The sequence below is a fragment of the Schistocerca cancellata genome, chromosome 12 (genome assembly GCF_023864275.1).
Source record: "Schistocerca cancellata isolate TAMUIC-IGC-003103 chromosome 12, iqSchCanc2.1, whole genome shotgun sequence".
Classification (NCBI taxonomy): Eukaryota; Metazoa; Arthropoda; class Insecta; order Orthoptera; family Acrididae; genus Schistocerca; species Schistocerca cancellata.
This window is the reverse complement of record NC_064637.1, coordinates 23719759-23747215: the sequence shown is the minus strand read 5'-3', so window position 1 is coordinate 23747215 and position 27457 is coordinate 23719759. Positions and strand designations below refer to the sequence as shown.

Below are 27457 nucleotides of genomic sequence, written 5' to 3'. Positions count from 1 at the left end.
CGACTTCTGCGGGCTACGCGTGAAACTTGCCCGCACGCGTTCAACCGTTTCTTCGCTCACTGCAGGCCGACCCGTTGATTTCCCCTTACAGAGGCATCCAGAAGCTCTAAACTGCGCATACCATCGCCAAATGGAGTTAGCAGTTGGTGGATCTTTGTTGAACTTCGTCCTGAAGTGTCGTTGCACTGTTATGACTGACTGATGTGAGTGCATTTCAAGCACGACATACGCTTTCTCGGCTCCTGTCGCCATTTCGTCTCACTGCGCTCTCGAGCGCTCTGGCGGCAGAAACCTGAAGTGCGGCTTCAGCCGAACAAATCTTTATGAGTTTTTCTACGTATCTGTAGTGTGTCGTGACCATATGTCAATGAATGGAGCTACAGTGAATTTATGAAATCGCTTCAATCATTTGTAATAGCCCTGTAGTGTGTAAGCTTAGGGACTGATGACCTTAGCAGTTAAGTCCCATAAGATTTCACGCACATCTGATCACTTTTTTGAGCGGTAACAATAATAAATTAGAAAATTAACAACAATTCACATCAATTTTGTGTTACTCGGGCGTCCGGTCGCGTAGACCACTCGGCGGGTGTAAATCTTTCGAACTGACGCCACTTCGGCGACTTGCGCATCGATGGGGATGAAATTATGATGATTAGGACAACACTCAGTCCCTGAACGGAGAAAATCTCCGGCCCAGCCGAGAACCAAACCCGGACCCTTAGGACTGACGGTCTGACGCGCTGACCACTCAGATACCGGGGACGGACAATAATTCATTAACAGCAAACAATAAAATACAAAGTAGGTGATCTGTTGCTGTGTCTACATACAACGAAGAGCCAATGAAACCGGTATGAGTATTCAAACACAGAGATATGTAAACAGGCAGAATACGGAGCTGCGGTCGGCAACGCCTATATAAGACAACCAAGTGCCTGGCGCAATTGTTAGATCGGTTACTGCTGCTACACTGGAGAGTTACCAACATTTAAGTGAGTTTGAAAATTCTCTAAAAAACTAAACTAAACTCCGTCCGAACAGGGCGTGAAGGCCGAAAGATACCGACCGACCGCCGTGTCATCCTCAGACCATAGGCGTCACTCGATGCGAATATGGAGGCGCATGTGGTCACCACACCATTCTCCCGGCCGTATGTCAGTTTCCGAGACCGGAGCCGGTACTTCTCAGTCAAGTAGCTCCTCAGTTTGCCTCACAAGGGCTGAGTGCACCCCGCTTGCCAACAGCGCTCGGCAGACCGGATGGTCACCCATCCAAGTGCTAGCCCAGCCCGACAGCGCTTGACTTCGGTGATCTGACGGGAACCGGTGTTACCACTGCGGCGAGGCCGTTGCAGTGAGTTTGAACGTGACGTTATAGTCGGCGCACGAGCGATGGGTTCAAATGGTTCAAATGGCTCTGAGCACTATGGGACTTAACTTCTGAGGTCATCAGTCCACTAAAACTTAGAACTACTTAAACCTAACATACCTAAGGACATCACACACATCCATGCCCGAGGCAGGATTCGAACCTGCGACCGTAGCAGTCCCGCGGGTCCGGACTACAGCGCCTAGAACCACACGGCCACAGCGGCCGGCCGAGCGATGGGACACAGCGTCTCCGAGGTAGCGATGAAGTGGGGACTTACCCGTAGAACCATTTCAGGGGTGTACCGTGAATGTCAGGAATTCGGTAAAACATCAAATCTCCGACATCACCGCGGCCGGAGAAAGGTCCTGCACGAACGGGACGAACGACGACTGAAGAGAATCGTTCAACGTGACAGAAGTGTAACCCTTCTACAAATTGCAGCAGACTCCATTGCTGGAGCACCAATAAATGTCACCGCGCAAAGAATTCAACGAAACATTATCGATGTGGGCTTTCGGAGGCGAAGTCGCACTCGTTTACCCATGATCACTGCACGACGCAAACCTTTACCCCTCGCCTGGATCCGTCAACACCACCATTGGACTGTTGATGAGTGCCGGCTTGTGTGGCCCAGCAGTTCTAGGCGTTACAGTCTGGAACCGCGAGAACGCTACGGTCGCAGGTTCGAATCCTGCCTCGGGCATGGATGGTTAGTTAGGCTTAAGTAGTTCTAAGTCTAGGGGACTGATGAATTCAGAAGTTAAGTCCCATAGTACTCAGAGCCATTTGATTTTTGTTGATGACTGGAAACATGGTGCCTGGTTGGACGAGTCTCGCTTCAAATTGCATCGAGCGGATGGAAGTGTAGGGATACGAATCCATGGACCCTGCAAGTCAGCAGGGGTGTTCAAGCTGTTGGAAGCTCTGTAATTGAACGGCGCGTGTGCACTTGGAGTGATATGGGACCTCCCATACGTCTATATACGATTCTGACAGGTGACACGTACGTAAGCATCGTGTCTGATCCGTGCATCCATTCACGTCCATTGTGCATTCCTACGGACTTGGCCAATTCCAGCAGGGTAATCCGACACACCACACGTCCAGAATTGCTACATAGTGGCTCCAGGAACACTCTTCTGGCTTTACACCTTTCCGCTGGCCACCAAACTGCATAGGCATGAACATTATTGAGCATATTGGGATGTCTTGTGTTGTGGACTGACAAGACAGCCAGTCCACAGTGACGGGTAACCGAAAGGCACGCGTTTACACACGCCGGCTGGTGTTATGTCTGAAACAGGATACGTAATGAATGCTATAAAGAAAAGTACGTAGCTTCTGGAATACTTAACTTTAATCCATCATTTGTATACAGCGTTCTTGATGATACAAGTGAGACTCTCTCTAGATATGGGTAATGGCGCCTTGCTAGGTCGTAGCCATGGACTTAGCTGAAGGCTATTCTAACTGTCTCTCGGCAAATGACAGAAAGGCTTCGTCAGTGTAGTCGCTAGCAAAGTCGTCGTACAACTGGGGCGAGTGCTAGTCCGTCTCTCTAGAGCTGCCGTGTGGTGGCGCTCGGTCTGCGATCACTGACAGTTGCGACACGCGGGTCCGACATGTACTAATGGACCGCGGCCGATTTAAAGCTACCACCTAGCAAGTGTGGTGTCTGGCGGTGACACCACATCTTGTAAGGTGCTATTCAGAAGATATCACCACCCACTCGTACTCTTACGGATTTGTGGACAGTCCTGCAGGATTCACGTTGTCAATTGCCTCCATCACTACTTCAGAGACCGGCCGGGGTGGCCCAGAGGTTCTAGGCGCTACAGTCTGGAACCGTGCGACCGCTACGGTCGCAGGTTCGAATCCTGCCTCTGGCATGGATGTGTGTGATGTCCTTACGTTAGTTAGGTTTCAGTAGTTTTAAGTTCTAGGGGACTGATGACCACAGAAGTTAAGTCCCATAGTGCTTGGAGCCATTTGAATCATTTGAACTACTTCTGACATTAGTCGAGTCCATGCCACGTCGTGTTGCGGCCCTTCTGCGTGCTCGCGGGGGCCCTGCACGATATTAGGCAGGTGTACCAGTTTCTCTGACTCTTCTGTGTAATATACCTTTATCTAACTGTAGTCCTTCAAAAAAAGGCAAATTAACATGAAAGACCGACTTCTTCAACCTCACTCTTTAGGACTGACTATTCCTAATGCCCAAATAGTGTTATGTTCCCTGGTTACAATATGATTTTTGAGGAGAGATTCAAAAAACTCAAATCAGTAGGAGAACGCTACTGATTTTTTTGTAGCGTTCACCCACTTGCACTTTCCCAGAAAAGCGGAGAACGGTGGGCGGTTGAAGTTTTCTTCTATTTGTCTATTTAATTCGATATTCTGATTCTGTGTATCTTAAAACTGAGTCAAAATTTTTCACTCTTTGTTCGATTTCTACGTTTATTACAGCAAATAAAAGCAATAAAAATCTAAAATCTGTTATATAACCGCGATTTTACCAGTTAGATTAAAGTGGCTTAAAAAAAAAAGATGTAATCGAAAACCGTTTGTTTCAGCGATAACTGGTTCAAATGGCTCTGAGCACTATGGGATTCAACATCTTAGGTCATAAGTCCCCTAGAACTTAGAACTACTTAAACCTAACTAACCTAAGGACATCACACACACCCATGCCCGAGGCAGGATTCGAACCTGCGACCGTAGCAGTCCCGCGGTTCCGGACTGCAGCGCCATCAGCGATAACTGCCACCCCTATATTCAGACTAGTGAAGATAAACGGATGCTCATAGCTGTTGAGGTATGCGTTTTAGTGCCAATGTTTATTGAACATTTTTTTCTTATTTCGGTCCATAGTACCAGCTCCCAAAATATTGAATAATCTTATTTACACACCTGATACGGAGCTGAACTTCGACACACGCAAGAAGCAGTAAAGCAGTCCATATAAAACGTCTCTCAGAACTTCCAGATGGAAATTTTAAATTCGCAATGATGTTCTTATACTGTACGTACTGTGCCACCTTATTTGACCCCAAATGTCTAGCTCATAGTGTTATGGTTCAAATGGCTCTGAGCATTATGGGACTTAACTTCTGAGGTCATCAGTCCCCTACAACTTAGAACTACTTAAACCTAACTAACCTAAGGACATCACACACATCCATGCCCGAGGCAGGATTCGAACCTGCGACCGTAGCGGTCGCACGGTTCCAGACTGACTCCTAGAACCGCTCGGCCACACCGGCAGGCTCATAGTGTTAATTTATTCGAAATGCTTGCGTGAATACTCGAAATATGTAAAAGAAAAGGGATGATTTCCATCACGACTGCTTTAACTCTCAGAGGCCATATGTTTTCACTGGTTCGTCGTGAGCCACTTTTCATTTCACGCTACGAGGCTGCCATTCCAGGTGTCAGCAGTAATTCTTCTGTCAAGGCAAAGAGGAAGAAAGAGTTAGAGCCCACGATGTTTTATAGAGACGTTAACGTACTCTCTTACAACCTTCACACGTTGAGCAGTAACTTACACAAGACTGATGCAATCTTCTCTCACTACTGGTATTTTAGTGCGTGACCTGCCACATAAAAAGCTACTGCGTTAGCCTTTAAAAAAACGCGACGGTGGACAAGAGATGTAGTGGGCCAGCCTTACATTTATTTGCTTTAATGCTCCCTAATCTAACAGCCATATTTTAATAATTTTCATCATCGTCACATCATCATTATTAGCAACATTATCACTATCATCATCATCATCATCACATTATCATCATCGTCATATTACAGTATTGTCATCATATCATGATCTTCTTTACATCATTGTCATCATACCATAATCATCATCTGATCGTTCTTATCTTATTTGTGATCTTATCATTTTCATCTTACCACTGTCATCTTCTCATTGTCATTTTATCATCTTATTATTATCACTGTCAGCAAATCAGAATCATCATATAAACATCATTGTCATAACATAATCATTGTATTATAATGGTCATCTCCTGAAGGCGTAGTGACCTAGTTGCTACAACCATTCTCCCCTATTTTCTGTTGTCCATCTCTTGATAATTTTGGCACCACTGGTTACCTTTAATAAATCGTCGACTATTCTCTTTCTTGTCATCTCTTTGGTTTTCTCTCCCGAAATTTGTCCCTTTGTATGTGTGTTAAAAAGTTAATGTGGCTCAATAACTGCCCGGAGTGCCCCAAAAGTTTTCTTATCCTTTTATGGATATCTGTTAAAGGTTTCTCAGCTCATTTGCTTCTTTATAACATCTTCGTTGGATTTTACTTCTGTACACCTGTTGCACGTTATCCTGCTACAAAGCGACCGTTCCGTCACCTTTACGTGCTTTCTTTCTGTCTTCTATCTACACGCTGTCTTCTTTTCTATACAAAACATTTAGTTTAACAGCAGTTCTCTTCGTTCATTGAAGGCACGTTTAGTTGCAGCAATTCTTTTTCTAATTTTGATGCTGCATCTGTTGTCTGCTGTAATCAAAGTGCCTAAATAACAAAATTTATCAACCTTGTTCAATTTCATTTCTTCCGGTTAGGATGGCAAGTGTCTTCTTCATTTTTCGTTAGCTTACTTTCATAATTTTGGTTTTTTGATAACGTTATGTCCAAACTTTCTCATAATTGCATAAAATGTTCTCAGACACGAACATTATTGAGCACATCTGGGATACCTTACAACGCGCTGTTCAGAAGAGATCTCGACCCCGTCGTACTCTTACAGATTCATAGACACCCCTGCAGGATTTATGGTGTGAGTTCCCTCCAGCACTCCTTCAGTCAGTAGTTAACGATATTAGGCAGGTGTACCAGTTTCTTTGGCTCTTCAGTATATATCGACGAACTGGCAGCCCAGTAAATAACAATTTGAAAATTTAGACGACTGAAAGGTGTTTGATTTGACAATCTGTACTGAACAGCTGAAGTCCCGCGACCACCTTTTAAAATTATGGTACAGAGACCTAGTAGAAAGTGTTCCTAGGAGGGTTCCAGCCGCCATGAAGATGTAGATATGTATGTACCTTATATTAACGTCCGCCAATAGGGGCCCGGAAACCTATTCATCAAAGACAAGGCGATTGCCTCGCTATGGGAAACTGCTTAGCAGGATCAATAGCGGACACTGTTATTACCCAGCTACAAAAGACTTTGTTCGAGACGAATCAAATGGTTCAAATGGCTCTGAGCACCATGGGACTTAATTTCTGAGGTTATCAGTCCTCTAGAACTTAGAACTACTTAAACCTAACTAACCTAAGGACATCACACACACCCCTGCCCGAGGCAGGATTCGAACCAGCGACCGTAGCGGTCGCGCGGTTCCAGACTGTAGCGCCTAGAACCGTTCGGTCACGCCGGCCGGCCGAGACGAATCCAGAGATTTTGACGAATATAGTACATTACAGAAGATACGTCGATGACTCAATTATTCTTTATAGAGGTAGAAAACGCAAATAGAAGATGTGGTACAGAAGTTAAGCAGTATGCATTTCAAGATAAAATTCACGACAGAAATTGAAGTAGCCAAAAAGATAAACTTCGTAGATCTGACGATTCATAACAAAAATGGTAGACATGCGCTAGAAATATTTAGGAGACCAACATGTACGGACGTGATTATCAATGCCCACTCCAATCACCCACTACGTCCTAAACATGCATATTTTTATTCAATGTTACACAGAATAGTAAAACTTCCATTATGTCAAAGTGAAGTGAAAAAAGAACTTGACATATTAAGACAGGTCGCCCTTGCGAATGATTATGACCCAGATATAGTTAACTGCATACATAGCAAAATTAAAAAGAAGATAAAAAAGAGCGAGAAACTGAAAGTAAAACCGACATCCGAAAAGGATAGGTACGGCCCTATGAAATATACAGGCAAAACATCAGATAAAGTCGAACATACTATATTCCGAAGAATCGTGGTGAAAATTTCATTTAGGACTTCCGGTAATTTAAAAAGACTAGTGCGTCGCCGGCCGCTGTTGCCGTGCGGTTCTAGGTGCCCCAGTCTGGAACCGCACGACCGCTACGGTCGCAGGTTCGAATCCTGCCTCGGGCATGGATGTGTGTGATGCCCTTAGGTTATTTAGGTTTAAGTAGTTCTAAGTTCTAGGGGACTGATGACCTCAGATGTTAAGTCCCATAGTGCTCAGAGCCATTTGAACCATTTCAACCAGTTTGACTACGCATGATCCTGTTTTCAGTGCATGGCGCCTTTTGGTATGAAGTGTTTGTGTTTCGCATAGATTCAGTTAGATTTCTAATAAGGTGCTTAAATATTGCAGTTATTTGTAGGTTTTAATAGAAATTTTCTTTTGTATTGTTTTAGAATCTGAAGATGGTCATTGTATGGGCGAAACCGGTTACGACTGTGCCATAAGAATGTGATTGCGTCTATAAATAAACAAAAAAATTCTTACAAAATATTCACTCACTCCATTGGCAAAATGTCGTTTTTCCCAAAACCTATTCATCAGATAGCGAAGAAATTTTTCTTTCTCTAAACACAAAAATGAAAGAGAACAGGAAATCGGTAATTTTGGTACATGTACATCTCATCTACATTTATACTCCGCAAGCCACCCAACGGTGTGTGGCGGAGGGCACTTTACGTGCCACTGTCGTTGCCTCCCTTTCCTGTTCCAGTCGCGTATGGTTCGCGGGAAGAACGACTGCCGGAAAGCCTCCGTGCGCGCTCGAATCTCTCTAATTTTACATTCGTGATCTCCTCGGGAGGTATAAGTAGGGGGAAGCAATATATTCGATACCTCATCCAGAAACGCACCCTCTCGAAACCTGGACAGCAAGCTACACCGCGATGCAGAGCGCCTCTCTTGCAGAGTCTGCCACTCGAGTTTGCTAAACATCTCCGTAACGCTATCACGCTTACCAAATAACCCTGTGACGAAACATGCCGCTCTTCTTTGGATCTTCTCTATCTCCTCCGTCAACCCGACCTGGTACGGATCCCACACTGATGAGCAATATTCAAGTATAGGTTGAACGAGTGTTATGTAAGCCACCTCCTTTGTTGATGGACTACATTTTATAAGGACTCTCCCAATGAATCTCAGTCTGGCACCCGCATTACCAACAATTAATTTTATATGATCATTCCACTTCAAATCGTTCCGTACGCATGCTGCCAGATATTTTACAGAAGTAACTGCTACCAGTGTTTGTTCCACTATCATATAATCAGACAATAAAGGATCCTTCTTTCTATGTATTCGCAATACATTACATTTGTCTATGTTAAGGGTCAGTTGCCACTCCCTGCACCAAGTGCCCATCCGCTGCAGATCTTTTTGCATTTCGTTGCAATTTTCAAATGCTGCAACTTCTCTGTATACAACAGCATCATCCGCGAAAAGCCGCATGGAACTTCCGACACTTTCGCGGGCTGTACAATTACTTACTAAGCGTTTATGTAGATGTTTAGCAATACTTAGTTTGTCAGCTGTAAACAGATTATGTAATGGCCCATACGTGTACAATAAAGTTTTTGAGATTCTACAAGCGAATATAGCTTTGCAATGGGTTGCTGTTCGACCGACGTGGAAGTCGCTCGACGCTATTCTTCTAAGCTTGCTTCTGTGGTCGGCAGAGCGCAGGCGTGCACAGGCGGTATTTGGCCGTCAGCTGAGGGTAACGACGTCGCACAGTTGTCTTCATCATCGGCCACTACATCTCCCATGCGACCATTCCCAGAAGGCCGGTTACTGCTGACGTTACGGGGGTGGCTTTGTCGCGGACCCACCCTCATTCTCGTAGGTTTATGCCTCATAAAACTACGCGGAAAAGCGCTGGGCCATTGTCACACTGGAAACTATTATTTGGCGAAAAGGCTCCTACGGTTGGCTGGAATCTAAGTACTGAGAAACCACAGCGGAAGCAGTTATCGTGTATTCTGCACGTCTGTTTCCGCAAGTCAACATACGGTGAGTGAAAAACGGTTGTCGATAAGTATTTATACGAGCTCTAATTCCTCCGATTTTCTCGTTGTCGCCATATCGAGAGGCGTTTTCGGTAGGAAGAAAAATGTGACTTAACAGAAGAAGGACTTCTAACCCGAGATCGCTATAAAGAAACTTTATTGAAGGTAATCGGTTTCGGTAAAAGTCAGAAAAATGGTTCAAATGGCTCTGAGCACTATGGGACTCAACTGCTGAGGTCATTAGTCCCCTAGAACTTAGAACTAGTGAAACCTAACTAACCTAAGAACATCACAAACATCCATGCCCGAGGCAGGATTCGAACCTGCGACCGTAGCGGTCTTGCGGTTTCAGACTGCAGCGCCTTTAACCGCACGGCCACTTCGGCCGGCGGTAAAAGTCAGTTAACATCTTCAGATCTGTAATAAAATTACAAGAACTCCTACAAACTGTTGTACAAATAACGCTACATTGAGCCATTCAACCGAGCCCGACTCGGCCCTATAACGATATGTTTACGTAATGTGTATACATTTATAAATGTCCCCAAAAAATGGCTCTGAGCACTATGGGACTTAACATCTATGGTCATCAGTCCCCTAGAACTTAGAACTACTTAAACCTAACTAACCTAAGGACAGCACACAACACCCAGCCATCACGAGGCAGAGAAAATCCATGACCCCGCCGGGAATCGAACCCGACAACCCGGGCGTGGGAAGCGAGAACGCTACCGCACGACCACGAGATGCGGGCATAAATGTCCCCGTTCGTAGTCGCTACTTATAAGAATATGTTTACTTTTGTGCTGTAACATGCAGCTATAATCAGCGGTGGAAATATATTTGCGAACGCCGACCGTGTGCGGCTGTCTCTTGTTGGATCGTCTGATCAGTCGGAAGTTGCATTGCAGAGGAGACTGAATGCCTATCCAGAATATAATTATTTTTGGAAAGCTCAACATGATTTTACTAAGGCACCGTAGTTTATGATGCATTTACCAGTAGAATATGGCGCGGAGAAAATATTTCGCCGCATGCAAATTCCGTCCGGTTTCGACGAAAGAATTCGTGACTGTGAACTCACTATTTAGCAGAAACAAAGAAAAATTAAATAACTTCATGAAGGAGTGAGACATAGATTCTCTACTAAATAAATAGTCCATACACCAGTTCCATTTAACTTTGAATTTATGGCAATTAATAGATGAACTTACACTGCAATGAAGGATTTAACATGAATGCCGTTTTGACTGGCACTTCTCGTAATGAAAATAATTCCTTTGACGTTTTCACATACACGTCGCACAATAAATCTACTGCTATGCAGTATTGCACTTTTAGTATTGCACTTTTAATTTATACTAAAATAATATTATTTTTAACAATAATAATAAGGCGGCAAGACATGCGCGTCCGACACAACTTACAAGAGACAAGAGAAAATGAGTAACTGAGTAACTGTTCATCGAGAATATCTCGTACATCAAAAGAATGTGTAAAAGTATTCTTCTTCTGTCCGTTTCCCGCGCCGCGGTTTTCAAAGTCAGTAACTCACTGCATCTCTGACGGCGCTTCGACAATAAACACGTTACGTAATAGTTCGTTCACCTTTTTACATTCTCGCAACTTTATTTGCTAACTGTAGCTGTTGCCGAGATACTGCTCGATTAGTGAAGGATTTAAAATGATAAGGCAATCGCCGCGTCGGATTAGCCGAGCAGTCTAGGGCGCTGCAGTCATGGACTGTGCGGCTGGTCCCGGCGGAGGTTCGAGTCCTCCCTCGGGCATGTGTGTGTGTGTGTGTGTTTGTCCTTAGGATAATTTAGGTTAAGTAGTGTGAAAGCTTAGGGACTGATGACCTAAGCAGTTAAGTCCCATAAGATTTCACACACTACTGAACATTTGATAAGGCAATCACATAATGTTACAGGCCCCACATCATAGCCAGTCTCGACACTGTGTAGAATGACGTACTTCAGGTATGCTACAGTTCAGGGTAAAAACTCAAACACTGCACACTTCCTTCGGTCCAGGCAAATGGAGCAAATCGGCTGGTTCTTTTGCATTATTTGTGATCTCGGATAGACCTTAGGAGACGTATAAATGCACCACTTCTTCATATGATGTGCCTAGAAAAAAATATCCGGAAAAATCATGACTTGTGGCACGAAAAGTACTAGTTGTGGGGATGGTCAATTCAACTGTTTCTGTTCCTTGAAACTTTTACTGCGTGCTTTTAAATTGATGGTCCGCAGCTCGTGGTCCTGCGGTAGCGTTCTCGCTTCCCGCGCCCGGGTTCCCTGGTTCGATTCCCGGCGGGGTCAGAGATTTTCTCTGCCTCGTGATGACTGGGTTTTGTGTGATGTCCTTAGGTTAGTTAGGTTTAAGTAGTTCTAAGTTCTAGGGGACTGATGACCATAGATGATAAGTCCCATAGTGCTCAGAGCCATTTGAACCATTTTAAATTGATGCTGTCGGAAACATTGAATTTTTTTCCCACATCATTATCCGTTACCGAGATACAGCATTTCAATTTTGCCCTATATATGAACATGAAAATATGTACGTAATATCCGGTCTGAGGCGTAAATGTAGTTTTAGCTGAAGTAGTGATTACACGTATAACTGCTTCACAAATGAGCAATGAGAAAAAATGGCACAAAAAGCGTCTTAGCATACTAGAAAGAGCTTAAAAAAGGCTGTCAAAATGGTATAAAACTGGAGAGACTGCAAATTAAGTAAAATATTCATAATAACACTTTTACTCTTTTACGGGACAAATCATAAACCGGGAGTTTAGAAGAATCGCGATCTCTGAATAAATTGTCGACAAAAAAAGGTGTAGCTAAAGATTTTATTGCCGTTTATACACTGAAGAGCCAAAAAAACTGGTACACCTGTCTAATATTGTACAGAGCCCCACAAACCCTCAGAAGTGCCCCAACAGGATGTGGCAAAGACTTAACTAATGTGTAAATCAGTGCTGGAGGGAACTGACACCATGAATCCTACAGGGCTGTCCATAAATCTGTAACACTACGAGGTAGTAGAGACCTCTTCTGAACACCACATTGCAAGGTATCCCAGATATGTTCAATAGTGTTCATATCTGGGGAGTATGGTGGCCAGTGGCAGTATTTAAACTCAGAAGAGTGTTCCTGGAGCCACTCTGTAGCAATTCCGGACGTGTGGGCTGTCGCACTGTACTGCTGGAATTGCCCAACTCCGCCCAAATGCACGACGTACATGGACTGTTGTAGGTGATCAGACGGGATGCTTACGTACGTGTCTCATTTGAGAGTAGTATCTAGACGTATCAGGGGCCCCTTTCACTCCAACTACACACGCCCCATACCATTACAGAGCCTCCACCAGCTTTAACAGTCCCCTGCTGACATGCAGGGTCCATGGATTCATGAGGTATCTCCACACCCGTACACAACCATCCGCTCGATACAATCTGAAACGAGACTCGTCCGACCGTTTCCAGTTACCAACAGTCCAATGTAGGTGTTGATGGCCCCAGGCGAGGTGTAAAGCTGTGTGTCCTGCAGTCCTCAACGCTACACAAGTGGGCCTTCGGCTCCGAAAGCCCATATCGACGATGTTTCCTTGAATGGTTCGCACGCTGACACTTGTTGATCGCCCAGCAATGAAATCTGAAGAAATGTGAGGAAGGGTTGCAGTTCTGCCACGCTGAACGATTCTCTTCAATCGTCGTTGGTCCCGTGCTTGCATGATCTTTCTCCGGCAGCAGCGATGACGGAGATTTGATGTTCTACCAGATTCCTGATTTTCACGGTACTCTCGTGGAATGGTCGTACGGGAGAATCCCCACTTGATCGCTACCTCAGAGATGCTGAGTACCATGGCTCGTGCACTGACTATAGCACCACGTTCAAACTCAAGATAACCTGCCACTGTAGCAGCAGTAACCGATCTAACAACTGCGCCAGACAATTGTTGCCTTATGTAATCGTTGCCGACCGCGGCGCCGTATTCTGCCTGTTTACATATCTCTGTTTTTGAATATGCGTGCCTATACCAGTTTCTCTGGCGCTTCAGTGTAGCTATGCTGTTAGCAAGAAGGGTTCGTAAAAACCTAGCAACTTAGGCTAACACTTCTGTAATAGACGTACAGCTTCGTCTTACTCCTAGAACTTCAGCCAATAACGTGCCAAATCTTAATATTTACTGATTTTTATGTTTTAATTACATACCAATAACGGATTTTGTCTATTAGAATGTTGCACTCTTATAATCGTATTAACAACAAACGGAAATCACATTTTCAATATAGGAAACTCTGCTACACTACTGGCCATTAAAGCTGCTTCACCACGAAGTTGACGTGCTACAGACGCGAACTTCAACCGACAGGGAGAAGATGCTGTGATATGCAAATGATTAGCTTTTCAGAGCACTCGCACAAGGTTGGCGCCGGTGGCGACACCTACAACGTGCTGACATGAGGATAGTTTCGCCACCGATTTCTCATACAGAAACAGCAGTTGACCGGCGTTGCCTGGTGAAACGTTGTTGTGATGTCGCGTGTAAGGAGGAGAAATGCGTACCATCACGTTTCCGACTTTCATAAAAGTCGGATTTTAGCCTATCGGGATTGCGGTTTATCGTATCGCGACATTGCTGCTCGCGTCCGTGGAGATCCAATGACTGTTAGCAGAATATGGAATCGGTGGGTTCAGGAGCGTAATACGGAACGCCGCGCTGGATCCCAACGGCCTCGTATCTCTAGCAGTCGAGATGACAGGCATCTTATCCGCACGGCTGTAACGGATCTTGCAGCCACGTCCCGTTCCCTATGTCAACAGATGAGGACGTTTGCAAGACAACAACCAACTGCACGAACAGTTCGACGACGTTTGCACCAGCACCGACTATCAGCTTCGACGCCATGGCTGCGGTTACCCTTGACGCTCCATCACAGACAGGAGCGTCTGCGATGGTGTACTCAACGACGAACCTGGGTGCACGAATGGCAAAACGTCATTTTTTCGGCTGAATGCACGTTCTGTTTACTGCATCATGATGGTGGCATCCGTGTTTGGCGACATCGCGGTGAACGCACATTGGAAGCGTGTATTCGTCATCGCCATACTGGCGTATCACCCGCCGTGATGGTATGGGGTGTCACTGGCTACACGTCTCGCTCACGTCTTGTTCGCACTGACGGCACTTTGAACAGTGGACGTTACATTTCAGATGTGTTACGACCCGTGGCTCTACCCGTCATTCGATACCTGCCCAACCCTACATTTCAGCAGGATAATGCACGACCACCTGTTGCAGATCCTGTACGGGCCTTTCTGGATACAGAAAATGTTCGACTGCTGCCCTGGCCAGCACATTCTCCAGATCTCTCACCAATTGAAAATGTCTGGTCAATGGTGACCGAGCAACTGGCTCGTCACAATTCGCCAGTCAGTACTCTTGATGAAGTGTGGTATCGTGTTGAAGCTGCATGGGCAGCTGTACCTGTACACGCCATGCAAGCTCTGTTTGACTCAATGCCCAGGCGTATCAAGGCCGTTATTACGGCCAGAGGTGGTTGTTCTGGGTACTGATTTTTTCAGGATTTATGCACCCAAATTGCGTGAAAATGTAATCACGTGTCAGATCTAGTATAATATATTTGTCCAATGACTACCCGGTTATCATCTGCATGTCTCCTAGGTGTAGCAATTTTAATGGTTAGTAGTGTATTTTCGTACTTTTACCTTTTTCGACTTGTTAGAAAATCGTATTCGTTACGTTCTAAGGATGTGCACTACCTCCATTATACAGCGAAGGGTGATAAAATGACTCAAGTAGGAAGAGAGACGTGGGCAGATGGACCGTTGTTGTGATTTTGTAGTGGAACAACGGCGAACAAGTACTAGCATAGCCAGTGTTACCAAAAAAATGAAGCGCATATAAATGTTACTTTGTACACGTACACATCTGCAGCGGGTATGTAAATGATTATAGAGCTGCAGTTCTCTGTGCATTACTGTTGTTTGTGTTCAGCGCTGTTACCAGGCCTGGTATGGTGTGTAGGGCGCTTGAAGAGCGTCGGACGTTGGGTGATCACTGTGAATGACTCAGAGACGCCGTGCACTCGTGTGAGACAGCGCTGTCAGCGTCTGACAGGCTTTGAAGTAGGCCTCATTGCGGGTCTGTCTTTGGCTGGCTGGTGGAATCGCGCTGTATCCAGATTTGTAGGGCATGTTACCATCTGAAGATGGTAACATAGTTTTACCGAAACCGCTTATCTACAATAATTTTTTTTTAAGCTATCTCGGCCCAGAACTTCTTCTACTCCTAGGGAATCACAACAGATGACCCCTTTGACTTCAATGAGTAAATTAAAACAAATGTATTTCACTACTCCGGCTGTAACGAATGCTCTTCAAATTTCAATAATAAATCTGTCCGTGCTGCACAACACCTCTGCCGTGGGTCGTGCCACCCGATTTTGTGTGCCAGTTCAGTAACACCTCCGCGCTGACTTAAAGAAACCGCCGCTGTCTCTCGGCTACTCTCTCCCAGCACAAAAAAAGCCAGAACACGTTCGCGTGCCGAAACTTTTCGCACGGAAGACAGAATGGGGGCTGACACAGCTGGTTCCTCACTTCCGTCTTGTAAAGCGTATCGTATTCGCCGTTTGTGCTGTCCGCCAGGAGCATCTCTCCGCTGGTTTCATTCATTTCCCTGCTGAAACGACAACTCCTGGTTATACTGTACGAAAAGAATTCTGTATGTCAGTACAGTTGTCACACTTTATTTACATACTTTGACACATACACTGAACAGCCAAAGGAGCTGGCACAGGCTTGAGTATTCTAATGGTAACATATGTACACAGGCAGAATACGATTATTTAAGACAACAAGTGTCTGGTCAGTTGTTAGATCGGTTACTGCTGCTACAGTGGCAGGTTATCTTGAGTTTGAACGTAGTGCTATAGTCGGGGCGAGCCATGGTACATAGCATCTCTGAGGTAGCGATCAAGTGGGGATTCTCCCGTACGAGCATTTCACGAGTGTACCGTGAAAATCAGGAATCGGGTAAAACGTCAAATCTCTGACATTGCTGCTGCCGGAAAAAGATCCTGCAAGAACGGGACCAACGACGACTGAAGAGAATCGTTCAGCGTGGCAGAACTGCAACTTTCCTCACGTTTCTGCAGATTTCAATGCTGGGGCATCAAGAAGTGTCAGCGTGCCAACCATTCAACGAAACATAATCGATATGGGCTTTCCGAGCCGAAGGCGCACTCATGTACCCTTGATGACTACACGATACGAAGCTTTACGCCTCGTCTGGGCCCGTCAACACCGACATTAGACTGTTCATGACTGGAAACGTGTGGCCTGATCAGAGGAGTCTCGTTTAAGATTGTATCGAGCGGATGGACGTGTACGGGTGGTGAGACAACCGCACGAGTCCATGGACTCTGCATGTCAGCAGGGGACTGTTCGAGCTGGTGGAGGCTCTGCAATGGTGTGGGGCGTGGGCAGTTCGAGTGAAAGGGGCCCCTGATACGTCTAGATACGACTGTGACAGGTGACACGTACGTAAGCATTCTGTCTGATCACCTGCAACAATCGATGTGCGTTGTGCATTTGGACGGACTTGGGCAATTCCAGCAGGACAATGCGGCAGCCCACAAGTCCTCAATTCTTACGGAGTGGCTCCAGGAACACTGGCCACCAAACTCCCCAGATATGAACATTACTGAACATGTAACTCTTCAGGCTTTCCTGGCGATCTAATGACATCTTGGGTTGTCGGGTGTTCTGCCGGATATCAGCGTCGTACTTGCACGATATTTCGGTCACGTAGCTCGTGGCCTTCATCAGGTGCGACCTGAGACTGCTCCTCGAGTGGACCTGGTCCAGTATTTATGCCTATGGCCTTCCCCCTCCACCAACGGCTGCAGGCGCTTCCTCTGTGGTCCGCGCCCATTCCCTGCGACCTGCTGGAGCGTTGCTGCTCCGTTTTCCGTCCGCTGCGGTTCCAGGTGTTCCCTCTGCTGTCCGCGCCCACCAAACCCGCTCCTGGGGGTTTTATCTACGGTCTGGGGTACCGAGCGTTCCCCCTGCGGTCCGCGCCCGCTCACCACGACCTGTTGGAGCGTTGCCGCTCCGTTTTACGTCCGCTGCGGCTCTGGATGTTCCCTCTGCGGTCGGCGCCCACCAGTCCCACTTCTGGGTGTTCCATCTTCGGTCTGGTGCGCATGGCAGTCCGTCAGAGGCTCGTTTTCCATCTCCATGTCTCTGGTTCTTCTGTTTGTGTAGTGTTGCAGCTGGCCCCGTTGCTACTTTAACAATTCCAGAGCCGGATCCCAGGCTCTGCTCAGCTGGTACCCTGTGTCACGGTTCATAAGATCGTCAGCCATATTAATTTCTATCGATTCTCTTATAACACTGTCCCAAAATCTGGGTGTTTGTGCTAGAATCTTGGTATCCTCATACTTCATGGCATGATCTAGTTCTAGGCAGTGTTCAGCAATGGCTGACTTAGTCACCTGTCTTAATCTAGTGTGCCTCTGATGTTCTTTGCACCTGATCTCCACAGTTCTTGTCGTCTGACCAATGTAGGACATGCCACATTGACAAGGTATATTGTAAATCCCTGGTTTTCGTAACCCCAGGTCGTCTTTGACACTCCCCAGCAGTACCCTGATCTTGTCGGATGGACAGAAAACACACTTGATATTGTGTTTACGGAGGATCCTACTGATTCCGGCAGAAATAGAGCCAGCATAGGGCAGATATGCCACCTTCTTTGCTTCATCTTGGTCTTCTTCAGGAACCTGTGGTATAGTGGCTGAGTAAGAAAGCACGAGTAAGAAAGCATGAGTAAGAAAGCATGAGTAAGAAAGCACAGCAGATGGAAGAGACACGCACTGTGACGAATCTGAGTGGCATACAGTTTGATGGTACAACCTTAAAGGTACTCAGAAAGGGTCTCAACTTTGCTACGACCCTAGAAACGTACCCATTTCAGGTTTCGTCAGTGCAGTAGAGCAAGTTGCAGCCACACTTCCACCTAATGTGGCAGAGGACTCCGCCGAGAGACCTGCAGGGCCCTCACCAAGGCCAGGCCGCCGAAATCGAACACCACAACCGAGGAGAGGCTTGCACTCAAGAAACTATGGGAAGACAACAGCATTGTGGTACTGCCAGCAGACAAAGGGAACTCCACTGTCATCTTGCAGCGGGTGGATTATGATGAGAAAGTACGCCAACTTCTGGAGGACCCTGCATACAGAATTCTGGAGTGTGACCCCACGGACAAGGTGGCCAAGAAGACTAGTGCTCTCTTGACGGAAACAGGGATGCCCGATAACGTCATCAGACATCTACGGGAAAAAGCGCCAGTGCCACCTAGGCTGTATGGTCTGCCTAAAATAAACAAGCAGGGCGTGCCCCTACGTCCTATTGTCAGTAATATTGGGGCACCTACGTACACAACAGCCAAGTACTTGAAAGGTCTCCTGTCTCCATATGTGGGGAAATGTATTCACAACATCCGCAACTCAGAAGATTTCCTGTAACGCCTCAAGCAACTGCACATCACAGATTCGGACATCGTGGTTAGTTCAGATGTGGTATCGCTGTTCACCAGGGTCCCACTGAACGACTCACTAGAACTGATTGCAGAGAAATTTGACGGTGCTCTGTTGGACCTGTTCAGTCATACACTGACATCCACGTATTTCCTGTACAGAAACCAATATTACGAGCAAACTGAAGGTGTAGCTATGGGCAGCCCACTGTCCCCTGTGGTTGCCAACATGTTTATGGAGAGTTTTGAGGAGAGGGCATTGGAGACAGCCACATTTAAACCCACATGCTTCTTTAGGTATGTGGATGACACCTTCGTGACCTGGACACATGGGATGGACAGGCACAATGAGTTTCTTGCCATCTTAACTCATGCCACCCTAATATCAAGTTTACCATGGAACTGGAGAAGAATGGCCAGCTGCTATTTCTGGATGTACTAGTCCAGAGGAAAGCAGATGGATCAATTGGCCACAGTGTGTACCGAAATCCAACACACACTGATTTATATCTGCAGGCCAGCAGCTATCACCACCCTGCACAGAAGAATGGGGTTCTGAAGACTGGTCCACAGAGCACGTGCCCTGTCAGACCAAGAAAATCTACGTATAGAGATAGAACGTCTCAAAACAGTTTTCTCCAAGAATGCATACACGGACAGACAAATTGAGAGGGAACTCCAACCAGCCAATATACCACATGTTCCTGAAGAAGACCAAGATGAAGCAAAGAAGGTGGCATATCTGCCCTATGCTGGCTCTATTTCTGCCGGAATCAGTAGGATCCTCCGTAAACACAATATCAAGTGTGTTTTCTGTCCATCCGACAAGATCAGGGTACTGCTGGGGAGTGTCAAAGACGACCTGGGGTTACGAAAACCAGGGATTTACAATATACCTTGTCAATGTGGCATGTCCTACATTGGTCAGACGACAAGAACTGTGGAGATCAGGTGCAAAGAACATCAGAGGCACACTAGATTAAGACAGGTGACTAAGTCAGCCATTGCTGAACACTGCCTAGAACTAGATCATGCCATGAAGTATGAGGATACCAAGATTCTAGCACAAACACCCAGATTTTGGGACAGTGTTATAAGAGAATCGATAGAAATTAATATGGCTGACGTTCTTATGAACCGTGACACAGGGTACCAGCTAAGCAGAGCCTGGGATCCGGCTCTGGAATTGTTAAAGGAGCAACGGGGCCAGCTGCAACACCACACAAACAGAAGAACCAGAGACATGGAAAACGAGCCCCTGACGGACTTCCAGGCGCACCAGACCGAAGATGGAACACCCAGAAGGGGGACTGGTGGGCGCGGACCGCAGAGGGAACATTCAGAGCCGCAGCGGCAACGCTCCAACAGGTCGTGGTGAGCGGGCGCGGACCGCAGGGGGAACGCTTGGTACCCCAGGCCGTAGATGAAACCCCCAGGAGCTGGTTTGGTGGACGCGGACCGCAGAGGGAACACCTAGAACTGCAGCGGACGGAAAACGGAGCAGCAACGCTCCAGCAGGTCGCAGGGAATGGGCGCGGACCACAGAGGAAGCGCCTGCAGCCGTTGGTGGAGGGGGAAGGCCATAGGCATAAATACTAGACCAGGTCCACTAGAGGAGCAGTCTCAGGTCGCACCTGATGAAGGCCACGAGCTACGTGACCGAAATATCGTGCAAGTACCACGCTGATATCCGGCAGAACACCCGACAACCCAAGATGTCATTACTGAACATATCTGGGATACCTTGCAATGTTGTGTTCAGAAGAGATCTCCACTCCCTCGTACTCTTACGGATTTATCGACAGCCGTGCAAGGTTCATGGTGTCAATTCCATCCAGTAGCGACCGTAGCGGTCGCATGGTTCCAGAATGTTGCGCCTAGAACCGCCAGCCTCACCCTGTTTCCGCAAGACCGCTACAGTCGCAGGTTCGAATCCTGCCTCGGGCATGGATGTTTGTGATGTCCTTAGGTTAGTTAGGTTTAACTAGTTCTAAGTTCTAGGGGCTAATGTCCTCAGCAGTTGAGTCCCATAGTGCTCAGAGCCATTTGAACCCACCCTGTTTAGAGCGTCGATATGTTCAACGACGGACAGTCTTTTTCCTGCTCACTGCTGAGTCATGGAACTCCCTCAAAACTAAGGAACTGTAGAGCTGTTTCAAATAGATCCGCATCTTAAACTAAATTATCGAGTACCAGTCAAAGCACAATAAAATTTTCCTTGGCGATTCTTAGAGCTGCTTTCCTTTATACACGACATTCTACAGAGGAAACAGACATAGGAGGTATTCTGTGGGGCGATGGATAGTGCATCAGACTGCAGATAAAAGAGGACACAGGTCCGAATCCTTGAAGGGAGATATATCTTTAAAGTTTTGCAGGAAATACGAAAATGGCGTCAGGAAGAAGAAGTTGTAGCATTTGTTTGGATGCTGGGATCTATTATGTTTAGTTTCATATTAATCTCACTCTGAGCAATGGACAACTGGGGATAAACGCATGTATGTACTCTGCGTTCAAACAGTTCACTTTTTTGGAAAGCGTTTCTAGTAGTGAAGATATGACTGTACGCTCACTCTACAGTGCCGTCTAGGACAGTGAGGTTTCGTATACAGAGAGATATAAAGCGCGTACAATATGCAGGTAACACAAACGTAAGGGCTGTGCTGTTCATGAGCTTAAACCAACGTCAGTGTCTCAAGCCAGACTTGCTTCATCTTTATGAAAGGCGATGAAACTTCGAAAGTTTAAACAACAAGGATCCTAGCTCGACAGCACAAAGATAAAAAAACACTTTTTCTAATAAGGTAAAAAACGCGGTCACATTAGATAGGACATATCTGTTTGAAAGTGACGTTGCAAATGTAAGCGCATGTAAACGGCAAGGAAAAATCAATAATACTGTGTTTCTGATCGGTGTGGTTGAGTTTCGTAATTCGGACTTTGTTTTCATGTGAGAGGAATGTCCAGTCGTTTTACAAATAAATTAAAATATTCTGTAGGGCTGGATTCGAAGCAGCGATCTATGTATGTCATATTATAAAGCTCAATAGTTTACCGCGCTTCAACTGAGCTACCAAATAAGAGCACAAAAGAGGGTAAATCCACAGTTTTGACTAAAGTTTAATTTTGTTAAATGACCTACTATGAGTATAGGGACCAACTTCCGACATTATAACACAGTTGTAATACCTGAGGGCTTATATGCGTCCGACACTTTGGCCATGAATAGACAAGGTCAAGCTGAGCGGCTGGAAAAGCGAGACGGTAGGATATTACGGAAAATCCTAGATAAAGTATCGGTTGATGGACAACGGCGAATGAGAGCAAATGAGGACTTGTACAGCAAGACAGACCCTATCACAGCATCCATTAGAGAGAGACGATTGTTATTTTACGGTCATATCATGAGGATGGACGGTGACCGACTAAGAGAATATGGAGTTTCATCGAATCTAAGGAAAAAAGGCCAAGATGGTTCGAAGACAGTGAAAAAGATCTTAGGCAGATTGGTATCTCAGAGAGGGAAATCCCTGACAGAGACAAATTTGGTAGATTGGTGAGCAACTACAAAGGTTTTAAAATGGCACCAACGTCCAAAAGTCGGGGAGGACCATTACCCGAAGAGCATAAACAGGCACTTCTTGGTGGGCTCAGAAGATACTGGCACGAAGTCAAAGCTGGAACAAGAATAATACCTAGACACTAAAATGAAATTGGTTGTTACTACGCAGTCCATATGAGCTCAACACGATAATAATAAAAAATAATAATAATTCGCTTAGAGGACGGTCGCTCTGGATCCCGAAGATACTATGCTTAGTCCGTGGCGGCAGAAAGTCATGGAATGATATGCAAATGTAAAAGCCTAGAGGACATTCTCAGACTACTCGGGATAACCATGACACCACGAAAAGTACTGGAGAAGTTATGTACGGTTGCACTAGCAACGGAACCTCCCCATTGCGCCCCCCTCAGATTTAGTTATAAGTTGGCACAGTGGATAGGCCTTGAAAAACTAAAAACAGATCAATCGAGAAAACAGGAAGAAGTTGTGTGGAACTATGAAAAAAAAAAGCAAAATATACAAACTGAGTAGTCCATGCGCAGGATATGCAACATCAAGGATTACGTGAGCTCAGCAGCGCCGTGGTCCCGTGGTTAGCGTGAGCAGCTGTGGAACGAGAGGTCCGTGGTTCAAGTCATCCCTCGAGTGAAACTTTTACTTTCTTTTTTTTCGCAAACTTATGATCCGTCCGTTAGTTCATTGACGTCTCTGTTCACTGTAATAAGTTTAGTGTCTGTGTTGTGCGACCCCACCGCAAAACCGTGCGATTAGTAGACGAAAGGACGTGCCTCTCTAATGGGAACCGAAAACATTTGATCGCAAGGTCATAGGTCAACCGATTCCTCCACAGGAAAACACGTCTGGTATATTCTATACGACACTGGTGACGGCATGTGCGTCACATGACAGGAATACGTTGTCGACCCACCTAACTTGTACACTTGGCGAATGGGTAAAAAGATTCTTCTACCTTGCCCGATTTAGATTTTCTTGTGGATGTGATAATCATTCCCAAAAAAGTGATGAAAACTTAAGAGTTTGTCACATAAAGTGCAACAAATGAATGCAACAGTTTCACAGTCGCAGTTTTCCCTGTGCTCTGTCAAAACATATGTTTTTCACGTTTTCAAATTTTTCCGTGTGTAGACCGTCAAATCCTGCATATGTCCATCGGACGGACGGACGGACAGATAATAACTGTCTGAAAACAAAAAAATTAAACTTTTCACTCGAGGGGTGACTTGAACCAACGACCTCTCGTTCCGCAGCTGCTCTCGCTAACCACTTTTTTTTCCTTTTTTTGTTATCTCATTTTGTTCGTTTTTGTTCGTTCTATTTGTTCGGAGCGGACGCCCATGATGCTTATTCAAGTTCATCGTTGACGAATAACTCAGTTTTTTTTATTACAAAGGGCATCTAAACCTCTGACCGGGAGTTCAGTCTATCCTTGATGTTGCCTGTCTTGCACATGGACTACTCAGTTTGTATATTTTGCTTATTTTTTTCATAGTTCCACACAACTTCTTCCTGTTTTCTCGATTGATCTGTGTTCAGTTTTTCAAGGCCTATCCACTGTGCCAACTTATAACTAAATCTGAGGGGGGCGCGATGGGAAGGTTCCCTTGCAAGATGTTAAATCTGTTGTTTGGTAAGGGGCTAACAAATGTTCCGGCAGAGCCAGATGCAACGTGCGTGCGACTGCACTTGTGTCTGCGTGGGTGTAATTACACACTGTACCTAGGCGTGGCCTCTAGCGTCGAGTTGCAGCTGTGGCGAGGCTATCCACGCCCCACAGATTTCCATGTTATGTAAGTGCTCTATAATCTGAGCTACGATTTGAGAAAACGTGTAGCCTCTATCAATTCTACATCAAAGTGAATGTATGAAAAAATAACTGTAAGTAAAGCAGACGTCAGTCACGAGCTTGTTCTGAAGACCGCACTGCTTTAGTACGCACGGTGCTGTTGGAGATGGTATGCTTTTGCCTTCCACCTACCTTTGACCTCACTTACACAGACAAGTACTCACAGTTTAACGTGGACACATGCGCACGCTGCTACACCGCGTTTTCCAGGGTAACAGACACAGACAGGGGCGAAACAAATTTGAGTGAACCCAAGGCGCTCGGATCTCTACATCTACATTTTCATCCATACTCCGCATGCCACCTGACGGTGTGTAACGGAGGGTACCTTGAATACCTCTATCGGTTCTACCTTCTATTCCAGTCTCGTACTGTTCGTGGAAAGAAAGATTGTCGGTATGCCTCAGTGTGGCTTCTAATCTCCCTGATTTTATCCTGATAGTCTCGCGGCCTCAGTGTGGGTTCTAATCTCCCTGATTTTATCCTGATAGTCTCTTCGCGAGATATTCGTAAGAGGGAGCAATATACTGCTTGACTCTTCGGTGAAGGCATGTTCTCGAAACTTCAACAAAAGCCCGTACCGAGCTACTGAGCGTCTCTCTTGCAGAGTCTTCCACTGGAGTTAATCTATCATATCTGTAACGCTTTCGCGATTACTAAATGATCCTGTAACGAAGCGCGCTGCTCTCCGTTGGATCTTCTCTATCACTTCTATCAACCCTATCTGGTACGGATCCCACACCGGTGAGCAGTATTCAAGCAGTGGGCGAACAAGTGTACTGTAACCTACTTCCTTTGTTTTCGGACTGCATTTCCTTAGGATTCTTCCTATGAATCTCAGTCTAGCATCTGCTTTATCGACGATTAGTTTTAAATGGTCGTTCCATTTTAAATAACTCCTAATGCGTACTCCCAGATAATTTATGGAATTAACTGCTTCCAGTTGCTGACCTGCTATATTGTAGTTAAATGATAAAGGATCTTTCTTCCAATGTATTTGTTGTGTTGGCAGAAGTGCCAACACCGTGTTACTAGAGGAGGCCGAAATGCACGCGTTTTAGCTCACGCAAGCTGGCGTGAGGAGGAAAGAACTATACTGATCTGAGGTCTGGAACATGACAAGGAATTAGAATTCAGAAAGCGGACGTAATTAGTTTGATACTTAACTTTAATCAATTAATGATGAACGTCGCTTTTGACGGTACATGAGTCACAATGTTATCTGTTCAGAAGACATAGTAACTGAATATGGCGCCTTGGTAGGTCCTAGGAAATGACGTAGCTGAAGGCTATGCTAAACTGTCGTCTCTGCAAATGAGAGCGTCTGTATACAGAGAACCATCGCTAGCAAAGTCGGCTGTACAACTGGGGCGAGTGCTAGGGAGTCTCTCTAGACTAGACCTGCCGTGTGGCGGCGCTCGGTCTGCAATCACTGATATTGAACATGAAAGAAGAATAAATTGCTTATTCTTGATTAATTCTATCAACTTTTTAAATAATTAATTGGAACTTACTCTTGTCCGGGTTCTTGGTTCTTACCTGAACACTTAGCTCTAATTGCAGGTGACAGCATGCATATTGTGACTTAGTGACCTCATTTCTAAGCTCTCTTGTAGTGTACGCATTTGGCGCATAGTGGAACAAATTAACATGCCACCCAGGATATGCATTATTATACACTACTGGCCAATAAAATTGCTACACCAAGAAGAAATGCAGATGATAAACGGATATTCATTGGACAAATGTATTATACTAAAACTGACATGTGTTTACATTTTCACGCAATTTGGTGCATAGATCGTGAGAAATTAGTACCCCGAATAACCACCTCTGGCCATAATAACGGCCTTGATACGCCTGGGCATTGAGTCAGAGATTGAATGGCGTGTACAGGTACAGCTGCCCATGCATCTTCAACACGTTACTACAGTTCATCAAGAGTAGTGACTGACGTATTGTGACGAGCCAGTTGCTCGGCCACCATTGATCAGACGTTTTCAATTGGTGAGATATCTGGAGAATGTGCTGGCCAGGGCAGCAGTCGAACGTTTTCTGTTTCCAGAAGGCCCGTACAGGACCTGCAACATGCGGTCGTGCATTATCCTGCTGAGATGTAGGGTTTCGTAGGGATCGAATGAAGGGTAGAGCCGCGGGTCGTAACACATCTGAAATGTAACGTCCACTGTTCAAAGCGCCGTCAATGCGGACAAGAGGTGACCGAGACGTGTTACCAATGACACCCCATACCATCACGCCGGGTGATACGCCAGTATGGCGATAACGAATACACGCTTCCAACGTGCGTTCACCGCGATGTCGCCAAACACGGATACGACCATCATGATGCTGTAAACAGAACCTGCATTCAGCCGAAAAAATGACGTTTTGCCATTCGTGCACCAAGGTTCGTCGTCGAGTACACCATCGCAGGCGCTCCTGTCTGTGATGCAGCGTCAAGGGTAACGGAAGCCATGGTCTCCGAGCTGATAATTCATGCTGCTGCAAACGTCGTCGGACTGTTCGTGCAGATGGTTGTTGTCTTGCAAACGTCCCCATCTGTTGACTCAGGGATCGAGACGTGGCTGCACGATCCGTTACAGCCATGCGGTTAAGATGCCTGTCATCTCGACTGCTAGTGATACGAGGCCGTTGGGATCCAGCACGACGTTCCGTATTACCCTCCTGAACCCACCGATTCCATATTCTGCTAACAGTCATTGGATCTCGACCGACGCGAGCAGCAATGTCCCGATACGATAAATCGCAATCGCGATAGGTTACAATCCGACCTTTGTCAAACTCGGAAACGTGATTGTGCGCATTTCTTCTCCTTACACGAGGCGTCACAAGAACGTTTCACCAGGCAACGCCGGTCAACTGCTGTTTGTGTATGAGAAATCGTTTGGAAACGTTCCTCGTGTCAGCACGTTGTAGGTGTCGCCACCGGTGCCAACCGTGTGTGAATGCTCTGAAAAGCTAGTCATTTGCATATCACAGCATCTTCTTCCTACCGGTTAAATTTCGCGTCTGTAGCACGTCATCTTCGTGGTGTAACAATTTTAATGGCCAGTAGGGTATATCCATGCAGTCTTGG

General features: G+C 45.9%; 1 protein-coding gene and 1 pseudogene across 1 annotated transcript in view; both read right to left on the bottom strand.

The window, feature by feature from the left end:
* Positions 1–27457, bottom strand: part of LOC126109840 (solute carrier family 46 member 3-like) — a 612447-nt gene that overhangs the window by 481883 nt on the left and 103107 nt on the right. The window lies entirely within an intron of this gene.
* Positions 1239–1356, bottom strand: LOC126109990 (5S ribosomal RNA; annotated as a pseudogene).